We start from the raw sequence: 12,833 nt of genomic DNA, 5'->3' as shown, positions 1-12,833 counted from the left end.
AAAGAACCAGCTTCTGTTTTCATTGATCTGTTCTACTGTTTTTTTTTGGTTTCAATAGCATTAATTTCTGCTCTAATCTTATTATTTCCTGTCTTCTTCTGGTTTGGGGTTTTATTTGCTGTTCTTTTTCCAGCTCCTTAAGGGGTAAGGTTAGGTTGTGTACCTGAGATCTTTCTTCCTTCTTCTTTTTTTTAAATGTTTTATTTATTTTTGAGACAGAGAGAGACAGAGCATGAGCAGGGAAGGGACAGAGAGAGAGGGAGACACAGAATCCGAAGCAGGCTCCGGGCTCTGAGCTGTCAGCACAGAGCCCAACGCAGGGCTCAAACTCACAAACCGCGAGACCATGACCTGAGCCGAAGTCGGATGCTCAACCAACTGAGCCACCCAGGTGCCCCTAAGATCTTTCCTCCTTCTTTAGAAAGGCCTAGATTGCTATATACTTTCCTCTTATGACCTCCTTGCTGTGCTCCAGAAGTTTTGGGTTGTGGTGTTATCATTTTCATTGACTTCTGTATACTTTTTAATTTCCTCTTTAACTTCTTCGTTAGCCCATTCATTCTTTAGTAGGATGTTCTTCAGTCTCCAAGTGTTTGCTACCTTTCCAAATATTTTCTTGTGGTTGATTTCGAGTTTCATAGCATTGTGGTCTGAAAATATGCATGGTATGATCTCGATCTTTTTGTACTTACTTAGGGTTGATTTGTGTCCCAGTATGTGATCTATTCTTGATAACGTTCCATGTGCACTGGAGAAGAATGTATATTCTGCTGCTTTAGGATGAAACGTTCTGAATATATCTGTTAAGTCCATCTGGTCCAGTGTGTCATTCAAAGCCATTGTTTCCTTGTTGATTTTTTGATTAGATGATCTGTCCATTGCTGTGAGTAGGGTGTTGAAGTCTCCTACTATTATGGTATTACTATTGATGAGTTTCTTTATGTTTGTGATTAGTTGATTGATATATTTGGGTGCCTCCACATTTGGCACACAAGTGTTTACAATTGTTAGGTCTTCTTGGTGGATAGACCCCTTGATTACGATATAATGTCCTTCTGCATCTCTTGATATTGTCCTTATTTTAAAGTCCAGATTGTCTGATATAAGTATGGCTACTCCAGTTTTCTTTTGTTGACCATTAGCATGATAGATGGTTCTCCATCCCCTTATTTTCAATCTGAAGGTGTCTTTAGGTCTAAAGTTGGTCTCTTGTAAACAGCATATAGATGGATCTTGTTTTCTTATGCATTCTGTTACCCTATGTCTTTTGATTGGAGCATTGAGTCCATTGACATTTAGAGTGAGTACTGAAAGACATAAATTTATTGCCATTATGATTCTTGTAGAGTTGGAGTTTCTGGTGGTGTTCTCTGGTCCTTTCTATGTTGCTTTTGGTATATATATATATATATATATATATATATATATATATTCATCTTTTCTCCCCTCAGAGAGTCCCCCTTAAAATTTCTTGCAGGGCTGGTTTAATGGTCACAATTCCTTTCATTTTTGTTTGTCTGGGAAACTTTTTATCTCTCCTTCTATTTTGAATGACAGCCTTGCCGGATAAAGAATTCTTGGCTGCATGTTTTTTTTCTGATTTATCGCATTGAATATATCCTGCCACTCTTTTCTGGCCTGCCAAATTTCTGTAGATAAGTCTGCTGCAAACCTGATCTGTCTTCCCTTGTAGGTTAGGGATTTTTTCTTTCCCTTGCTGCTTTCATGATTCTCTCCTTGCTTGAGTATTTTGTGAATTTGACTATGATATGCTTTGTTGATGGTCGGTTTTTGTTGAATCTAATGGGGGTCCTCTGTGCTTCCTGGATTTTGATGTCTGTGTCTTCCCCCAGGTTAGGATAGTTTTCTGCTATGATTTGCTCATATAACCCTTCTACCACTTTTTCTCTCTCTTTCCTCTCTTTCCCTCTTTCTCTCTCTTCCTCTTCTAATTCTTAAATCGTGCTCTTTTGCCTTCATCTCCCTCTTTTTTTCTGCTTCATTACTCTCTATAAGTTTGTCCTCTATATCGCTGATTCTCTGTTCTGCCTCATCCATCCTTGCTGCCGCTGCATCCATCCGTGATTGCAGCTCAGTTATATGATTTTTAATTTCATTCTGACTATTTTTTACTTATTTTGCCTCTGCAGAAAGGGATTCTAATCTATTTTCAACTCCATCTAGTATTATTATCATGATTCTAAATTCTGGTTCAGACATCTTGCTTGTATGTGTGTTGGTTGTATCCCTGGCTGTCGTTTCTTCATGCTCTTTCTTTTGGGGTGAATTCCTTTGTTTTGTCATTTTTTAAAATTTTTTTAGTGTTTATTTATTTCTGAGACAGAGAGAGACAGAGCATGAACGGGGGAGGGGCAGAGAGAGAGGGAGACACAGAATCGGAAGTAAGCTCTAGGCTCTGAGCTGTCAGCACAGAGCCTGACACGGGGCTCAAACTCATGAACCGTGAGATCATGACCTGAGCCGAAGTCAGTCGCTCAACCGACTGAGCCACCCAGGCGCCCCTGTTTTGTCATTTTGAATGGAGAAAAGAAATTAATGAAGTAGGAAAATTAAAATTAAAAAATTAAAATTAAAAAAATATTAAAATTAAAAATACACACACACGAAACTCAAATAAATGATTCTAGATCCTAGGTGTGTTTTGGTCTGGGTTTGAAAGTGGTTTGACAGATTAGAGAAAAAAAGAGGGGGGAAAAAAGAAAAATTATTTGAGAATTTGAAAAAATGAATACACTGAAGTAGACTAAAATGAGATTATGGGAGTAAAACAGAATTTGAAAAAATTTACACAAAAGTAAAGAATATAGTAGAAAAATTTAAAGAGAAATATTTTTAATAAAAATTAAAAATAGGGGTGCCTGGGTGGCTCAGTCGGTTAAGCGGCCGACTTCAGCTCAGGTCATGATCTCACACTCCGTGAGTTTGAGCCCCGCGTCGGGCTCTGTGCTAACAGCTCAGGGCCTGGAGCCTGTTTCAGATTCTGTGTCTCCCTCTCTCTGACCCTCCCCCGTTCATGCTCTGTCTCTCTCTGTCTCAAAAATAAATAAACGTTAAAAATTTTTTAAAAATAAAAATGAATTTTTTCTCTTTCTGTATTCAACTAAAAGAAAAATGAAAAAGAGAAAAAAGAATTAGAGAAAAAAGGCAATCGTTTGAAAATTTGAAAAAGTGAACACACTGAAGTAGACTAAAATAAAATGAAGGAAGTAAAGTAGAATTTGAAAAAAATTTACACAAAAGTAAAAGATATAGTAAAAAAATTAAAAATATTTTTAATAAAAATTGAAAATAAAAATGATTTTTTTCTCTTTCTGTATTTAAGAGAAAGAAAAGAAGTGAAAAAGAGAGAAGAAAAAAAAGAAAGAAAATTGAATAGAAGGACCTGCTAACAGATTGAAATAAGACTGAAATTACTTTGTTTTCCCCTAGAAGTCAGACTATGAAGTGCTTTATAGTCCATAAACTAAGTAGGCGGTGAGACTTGTGTTCTTGAAGAGCGAGGTTGGCCCAGTTGGGCGGAGCTCAGTGTAATGGCTCCGTTCTCCACTAGATGGCCCTGATAGCCTATTGGGGTGGAGTGTTGTGGCACTCGTAGGTGCACATGCGCATACCCGGAAGTGGTGACAACGGGGTCACCCAGCTACCCAGTCTCTAGTATTGGAACTCTGTTCTCCCTGATCAGCAATCATCCACCCGTCCTCTGTCTTCAGCTTTCGTCCACTCCCCACGTTTTCACTGTCCATGACCAGGCCCCAGGCAGTACCTCTCTCCTGAGTTTTGTCTCAGATGCGGCTGTTTTCCCCAGCCCTTTACTTCTGAAGGACTGCAGCTTTGACCTGTTCTGCCCCTCAGCAGGATGGTCTCAATGAGCAATGGCTGAATGAGCAATGGCCGACTGTCAGCTGCACCCAGGAACACTTGCTGGACCCTGCTGCTGCTGGTGCCCTGAGACTGTGGCCACGTGCCAGCCCGCCTCAGAAAAAGTTCGGGAGATAGTGTAGAAGCAGCTTTTCAGTGAATATGGAAAATCACAACACACATCTGGTACCAGGCTTCACCCTTAAGGACTTTGTTCTAGCACCAGTGAATGTGGAGTCTGCTGGGACCAGGTGGCTTCAACAGTCTCTACCAAATGTCCTTCCAGCAGTGGAACTGCTTTTCCCATTGTGACCCAAGAACCTCCCAGATCCCACTCTGCTCCTGGGGATTTGCCCTTCCCACCAGAGCACTCCCAGGTATTGAGCTGTAGAGTTTCAGACTCTGCGCTTCCCCTGTTTACAGTCTTAATGGAATTTAAACCCTCTCCTTTCTCCTTTCTCCTTTCTCTTTTCTCCCTTTTTAGTTTAGTCCCTGTGGCTGTTTCCAATTTTCCACTTTCTCTCTACCTGCTTTTGGGGAGGGGTGCTTTTCCTGTATTCTCCACCCCCCACCCCATCTCTGTCCTCTCTCCACCCACAAAACACCTCCCTTCTTGTGGCTTCTCTCTCTCCAAGTTCACCTCTCTGTGCAACGTACCTGCTGAATTCCGTGGTTCAGGTTGCACAGATTTTTGTGTTAATCCTCAGATCAGTTTTCTCTGTGTGCAGGATGGTTTAGTGTTGGTCTGGCTCTATTGGTCATGGATGTGAGACACACAAAAAACTTCGATGCTGTTGTGCCATCTTGGCTCCTCCTCCAATCTAACCACATGTTTTAAAGGAAAGTTAGTGTTCAATATTTTAGCACTGAAATAAATATATCACTATTTTATTAAAAATCAATTTACACTATCATATAAACTACTATAAACCATTTCTACTTTTGTACCAAGAAACAACATTCTCAAGTTTTCTCAATTCTAGGAATTGTAATTGTTTTTTCACTACCAAGTATAATGTAAATATATGCTCACTAAAAGTTCATTAGAATATTTTCTATAAAAATGTATTATTGACTTTGGCATAATAATGCATGCTAAAAATTTCTTGATTACTGATTTTTCACTAAATAACTATTATCAGGGTTTAAGGATGAATAGATTTTAAAGATCATATGTCATTTTACTAATAAAAATTTGACAGGTCCTTTCAACAAGGACCAAGAAATAAATATCAAAATTCTTTTTATAAACCTGAGTTCTTATTAACAGAAATAGAATCAGGGTTTCTTTTTGAAATTATGGAAACATAATTAATCTGACACTATGTTCACAGTTAATTTAAAAAAAAAAGATTGTTTTCTGCATTTTAACATTTCAAAAAGCAAGTGAATCAAGAGTATTATTTTTAGCACATAATACATAAAATAAAATTATGAAATTTCAGTTCTACATGACAGGTCAATGATCCTTTTAATTGTTGGCATATATGCCTTACTCTGATTCTTTCATTTCTATAATTTAATTGTCTTCTGACTTTAAACAATGTACATGAACTCAGTGTTGTCACCTACTTTTGATTTTCTAATTTGCACAGTGAGGCAACTGCTTTATGTGAAAACAGATTTTTTTTTTAATGTAAAAAGAAAGCCATGCTTTTCCAGAAATTGTTGTCAAACGTTTGTGTGACTGAACATCACCTGAGGAGTCTGTATAATATGGATATTCTGAAGACCCACTCTGAGAAATCCGAAACCGTTGTATCTGAGTTAGGGTCCATAAATCTGCAGTTTTAAATGAGTTCCTCGGGTGATTGTGATGTCAAACACTGCACATCACAATGACTCTTGTAATAGAAGAAACAAAATATTTTATTTAACTTATACCAAAGCAAATTTACAGTAGTGATTTGAAATTTTTGTAATTCACAATCCTGACATAGAATGAAGACAAGTGTAGCTACTGTGGTTCATTCTTATTTTATAAACAAAATCTAATATAGATCATAATTTGTTCATTACTTCATTGGGTTGACCAATCAGTCATGGTCATTCTACAACTATACATTAGGTGTCTTGTGTATTCTGGTATTGGAGATGTCAGAGAAGAAACTCCTTCATGGGGTCAGCAGTTTAGTGTTGAAAAAGAGATATAAGATAAAAAAAAGTAAGTGACACAGAGAAAGATAAATACTATATGATCTCACTTATATGTAGAATCTAAAAAAAATAAAAAACAAACTCATAAAACAGAGGTCACATTTATGATTGCCAATGATGAGGGTGGAGGATGAAGACATTAGATGAGGGTTGTCAAAAAGTACAATCTTCTAGGGGCGCCTGGGTGGCTCACTTGGTTAAGCGTCCAACTTTGGCTCAGATCATGATCTCACAGTTTGTGGGTTCGAGCCCCACGTCAGGCTCTGTGCTGACAGCTCAGAGCCTGGAGCCTGTTTCAGATTCTGTGTCTCCCTCTCTCTCTGCCCCTCCCCTGTTCACACTCTGTCTCTGTCTCAAGAATAAATAAACATTAATTTTTTTTTTTTTACAAGTACAATCTTCTATTTAGAAGATAAATAAGTTCTGGTGTTGTGATGTAACAACATCATGACAGTAGTTAACAATACTGGTTTGTAAATTCAAAAGTTGCTAAGGACGCCTGAGTGGTTTAGTCAGTTAAACGTCTGACTCTAGATTTCAGCTTAGGTCATGCTCTCACTGTTCATGAGTTTGAGCCCGTACCAGACTCTGCACTGACAGTAAGGAGCCTGCTTGGGATTCTCTCTCTTTCTCTCTCTCTGCCCTTCCCCACTCTCTCTAAAAATAAATACACTTTTAAAAAAAGTTGCCAAGAAGACATATCTTAAAGTTCTTATCCCAAGAAAATAAAACGTAACTCTGTGAGGAGAAATATGTCAGCTAATCTTCTTGTGGTAACATTTTGCTATATATATATATATATATATATATATATATATATATATAGCTAAATATATATCAAATCATTATGCTGTGCACCATACATTGTATGTTTTATGTCAATTATATCTAAATAAAAATTAGGGAAGATACTAGAAAAGTCCAGTTGTAGTATGTACTATGAAGTGTGACTCAATCGTGCTTCAGTTAGGAACACAGAATCATTATGAGTATTATGGGGTACATTAGTTTTCTAGTCGTATAATAACAAATTGCCACAGAATCGTCAGTTTATAACAACACATATTCATTATCTCATAGTTTCTGTGAGTGAAGAGTCTCCATATTGTTTAGCTGGTTTCTCTGTGCAGGGTCTCACAAAGCTGTAGTCAAGGTGTCAGCCAGCCGGCGTTCATTTCTAGAACGTGTGTTTTCTTCCAAGCGCATGTGGTTATTGGCAGGATTCAATCCCTTGCAGCTGTAAAAATGAGTCCTCAGCTTCTAGAGGCTGTCCAAAGTTTGTTTCCAAGTTGTTCCCTCCTTAGGCAATTCATGTCATAACATCTTGCTTCTTCAATACCAGAGGGAGAGGGTCTCTCTACACTATGGTAAAAGAGCCTTATACAATGTAATATAGCCAAGAGAATGATAGCACAGCTACTTTGCCACATTCTATTGATTAGAAGCAAATCACAGTTCCACCCACACTCAAGGAGAGGGAATGACACTAAGGTATGATGATCAGGGGGCAGATTATTGACAGTCAACCGAGTGTCTGTCTGCCAAATGGGCTAAGGATTTTTTAGAGGAGTTACAGGTTATAAAATTTTGGGAGAAGCTTGGGAAGTGACAATTTGGATGGAAGAGTAGAAGATACAGAGAAAATATTTATAATAAATTCTTCAATGCACAAGGGCAGAAGAAGAAGTTGGGGCAGAAAATTCTGAAAAACTAAACACATCAGTTTCTGCAGTGGAAACAATAGGTTTCCCTATGGACCAACTCTATCCCTCAGCCATACAGGGAATATGTTTTGAATACCATAATACCCAGCTTAGCCAAGATGATGGTAGCACATTTTGGCATTCATAACACCTATCATAACTATATTCACTTCAAAATACAGAAAATAGCAATTATCTGCTTCCACACAACATGAGGCAACCATACCTCATATAGCTGAAAATTCACTAATCATTCTAAAAGACCCTTAAGGTATCCTATAAATATGATGTCCTATAAATCAAATACTGAGATATAGGTTGACTATGATCATTATATCTTATGTTAGGTACTAGGACTGTGGTAGTGGAAAAGAAAAATAATTGCTTAGTAAAGATAAGAATTGACTCACACTAAAGCAAGGAACAAATATCCCTAATTAGTAAAATCCCCAATTCTACAACAGGTCATGTGGCCATCACTGGTATTTATCACTTTCTTATATTTCCAATTCCTTATTCCCTTTGACCTCAGAAACCATCTCAGCTAGCCAATGGTTCTTTGCCTAGTGGAGTGAAATCCTTGTTATTATAGTGTCTGAGCAACTCAGTCATGTATGTACTGAGTTGTTAAAGTTTTCCTTTAGTTTTTATTTTAGCACAAAGGATTTCTAAGAGGGGTCCTAGAGGACTCATGAATCAGACATTGTCTGTGCTTCTTCCATACAAACCCATATTCCTCCAGAATTTCAGAATAAGTTACTCCAAACAGTATGCTCTCTTCTTTGTTAGTTAAATGTCATGAAAATCCCAATATGGTCAATGTCGTCTTGACCACCAGTTTAAGGAAGACTTTACTTTTCCATTAATCTTTCCTCCATTGGGAAATAGTATCTCTAAAACAGAAGCCAACATTTCATGATAGGAAACAAACCTTTTACTGATGGATTGCTAAGGGTAATAGCAATCACTTATTCCTCACTAAGGGTGAAGAATCACTCCCATTTCATTCCCTTGACTTTCATATTCATGAAAATAGATTATGAAAGAAATAGGATCGTATCCTGTTTACTGATTCAAAGTATATTCCGTGCCCTGGAAAGCATTACCCAAAACTTACAAGGTATTATCTAGTGCCTTCCGTCATTTCTTCAGGCCAGAGATAGTTGAATACAGATGTTTAAGATCAAAGGTTAGGAACAGGAAATTCCACAAGCATAAGGAAATTTCTACCCTTTGTTTACTGTAAACTAAATATCCTAATCAGTAGTAATACTGTCGAGAGTACCATGCTGCTGAATAAGGCATATTGTATGTCCCTAGATGATGGGTTTGACAGACTTTCTAGAGAATTTGGAAAAAGATGATCATTTGGAAATATCATAAGAAAAATTTTCTTAAAGGGAAATAATGATGCCTCTAAACTGTAAGTAGATTCAAGTCTTGGCAGGCTTACTTGGTTTCAAAATGTGACTCATAAGGAGGTGGCATACACACTAAACAAATTGCAACATTTACCAAATTACATTGAAAGGAACTAGCCAGATAAGATCATTGGTACTTTCATTGTCCATAATTATCTGAATTTAGTCAGAGATAAAGAACCACGATGAGTACTGTGAAAGTCATAGATATTATAGGAATTAGTTCTTCCATAATTGAGGAGCTTGGAAGTTATGATCAGTTGGATGAGCAGACACAAAGATAGACTCACAAACCTTGGTGGAGTGTAACACAGATGGGCAAATTGGGGCTTTTGCGGGGAGAGCTGAGAATCTAAGCATGCCAGTTCCTGGAGAGGTCGATGGAGGCTCTTGTCACAATCAAGCCCCTGGAGCCACTATTGTTCATGCAAGACCAGCAGTCAAGAGGCAGTTAGGAAGCTGAACTGAGGAAAGTGAAACTCAGCTGAAACCCAACAGACACTGTCCATTACCATCTCTGACCACAAAGACCTACAGAGTAATGGTGGACACTTCATTTTCATCATTTAAATGAGATTCAAAGTCCAACTCATTTTAGATCAATTCTATACACAGTGAAAGAGACTCTGGGAAACTTTGCTTCAAGCTTAACCAAAATAGCAAAGGCTAAGGTTACTGGGTGTAACAAATAAAAGTATAGGACACCTAACTAAATCTGAATTTTCAATAAACAATTGACTATTTTTGGTATAAACATATCCCAAGCATTGCATGGGATTAATATCATAGTATCTTCTACTTCACTCCATTCAACTCTATTCTACTTATTATGCATATATTTTATATGTAATATATATTAACATTTATTTATTTTTGTGACAGAGACAGAGCATGAACCAGGAGGGGTGTGCGGAACAGAGAGACAGAGAGGCAGACACACTACCCGAAGGAGGCTTCAGGCTCTGAGCTGTTAGTGCAGAGCCCAATGGGAGGCTCAGACTCACAAACTGAGATCATGACCTGAGCCGAAGTTGGATGCTTAACTGACTGAGCCACCCAGTGCCCCTACTCTACTTAATATATTAAAAAACATTTTTTTAATGTTTATTTTTGAGAGACAGAGAGTGAGCGGGAGATCTGAAGCAGGATCCAGGCTCTGAGCTGTCAGCACAAAGCCAAACATGGGATTCTAACTCACGAACCATGAGATCAGGACCTGAGCTGAAGTCAGACACTTAACTGACTGAGGTGCCCCATTAACATCTTTAATATAGGCATGACCCATGCAATATTTGGTATAACTTTATACTGAAAGAAGTATTCATCGTTTATTTGAAATTCAAATGTAACGGAGTTTCCTATATTTAATTGGACAACATTAAGGACACAATCTAGAACAAATTACCTTAAGGAGAATGGTAAATATCACTGCAGGGATAGATAGGTTGAGATCAGGCTATAAGGGTCTGAAAAGCCAGTATTCAAGATTCCCTCATTTATGTGTACTCATTTGTCCTTCATAACAACCTCACAATTTTTGTATAAATAATTTAAATATATTTAGAGATAATGAATTAGATGATAAAGAAGTTAGGACATAGAGTCCTCATGCCAAATGATTTCCTTTACATTAGACTGACTATAAAATATTTAATACCACTTAGAAGAAGCATTCACAGGAATCCTTCAATATTTTCATACCGTAAGTCCTGTATCTGCCACTGAAATTAAAAAAAAAAAATTGTCAGTTTTTACATCAAGGAAAAAATAATAGGTAACATTTAATTATCTCTTAACAAGATATGTATTTACCATATATGTATTGTAAAACACATAAAAATAAAAATTAAAAAATGTATACGTCCAAAGAAAACCACAATGAAGGTTTGTACTGTTTCCTTCCTCATAATTGAGAATGTACTGAATAATCCATCTTAATCTTATTATTTTATTTTTAGATTATAAAATGTTTTATAATATAGATTTTATGGGGCACCTGGGTGGCTCAGTTGGTTAAGTGTCCAACTTCGGCTCAGGTCATGATCTCACAGTTTGTGAGTTTGAGTCTGTGTCGGGCTCTGGGCTGACAGCTCAGAGCCTAGAGCCTGCTTCAGATTCCATGTCTCCCCCTCTCTCTGTCCCTCCTCTGCTCATGCTCTGTTTCTCTCTGTCTCTCGATAATTATAAACGTTAAAAAAATTGTAGATTTTATAACATTTATAAGACATTTTAAATAATTGTCTAACTCTTGAAAGTGTAGTGATTTTTTCCTTACTGTCTTCCAAACTTCATATTTAAAATTTTTCCCCAAAATCATGATTTATCACATTATTTGTAAAAGTTTAATAGTGATACAATATCTTCTTTTTCTATGGTATAAATATATTAGTTCAAAATTTATAGATTTTTATGTACTTATAAATCATATTTAAGTTTTGTTTTATATAAAAAACCTATGGAATACCATAGAATAAAATATCCTTTACTTTCTGTTTATTTTTATGCCATATTTCTAAAAATACAGACTATGTGCAATTAAATTTATTCTTTAAAATAATAGATTTTGTAATCTCTCTGTTTATAGTTCTACTACGCTCAAACATAAAATTCTTGCAGAAAATCAGATTTCCATACCAGAACCATTGGAGGCAGCCTTTTGATTTGAGTGGCTGGTGGCATGCAATTTAGCCACAGTCAGATAACTTCTTTTAGCCCTCTCACTTCTGAAAACAACCCACTTATTTCTGAAAACATGTCCTTTTGTTCTGTTGAAAAAAAGATATCCAATGCATGTATTATTTGAAACTAATAGCTTGAACCTGCCGTCATAAAAGGAGAATCAGTAGATGTCCTTTCAATATTTGGCCCTAGATGTCCATCACAGTACGCCATTAATTTAGTTGCATTGTTACTATATTCAATTCTTGCTCTTTCTGCAGACGCAGCTAGACAAAGATTTTAATTAATGCCAGTCAAAATGGTGATTTTGTGGTATGAACATTTTGAGGACTAAAACATATTTAAATATAAGTTTATACTGCATCGGTTTCAAAAATATCTAGCAGATGGCAACTTGAATTGAATATCCAATTGACCTAGACTTGGGCCTCATGCCAAAGACAAAAATTTTCAACGCGTATTAACAGTTTAGACAAATTCAGCCCTTTTTCCCAATAGTTTTTAAGATTCTCTGTATTTCCAGGTTATATTGATGTTATTTTGAAGGAGTTTACTTTACAACTTATCTTCCTTTTATAAATAATATTAGATTGTTTATTGAGACTTTGTTTCTATATAGGAATCACTGAAACTAACTGGGGCTACTTGAAATGTTGATGCTACATCCATAGCAGACTAGTGCATCTGAAATGTTTATATACGTGGACCCATTGAAGTAGTGATAAAATGTTTCCTTAAAAAAAATCCATTGTTTATTTCTATTATCTTCACATCTCTATAATGTTCATAATAATAGTTTATAGGTCTTCAATATTACATGAGTTTGTTTTTAATTTCACAGAGCAGTGGCTTCAAGGGGGAATCAGTTTGTAGAATATTAAGCATAGCCTTCAGGTAAGTATGCACTATATGAATTTTGATGCTAAGTGCTAGGTATAATTTTGAGGCACTTTTCATCAAGGATCATCTTAGGCAGAGAGACTAAATTCCAAAC

This window comes from Panthera onca, chromosome A1 (genome assembly GCF_046562875.1).
Source record: "Panthera onca isolate mPanOnc1 chromosome A1, mPanOnc1 haplotype 2, whole genome shotgun sequence".
NCBI lineage: Eukaryota > Metazoa > Chordata > Mammalia > Carnivora > Felidae > Panthera > Panthera onca.
The sequence above is the reverse complement of the archived record's forward strand: the minus strand, read 5'-3'. Positions refer to the sequence as shown.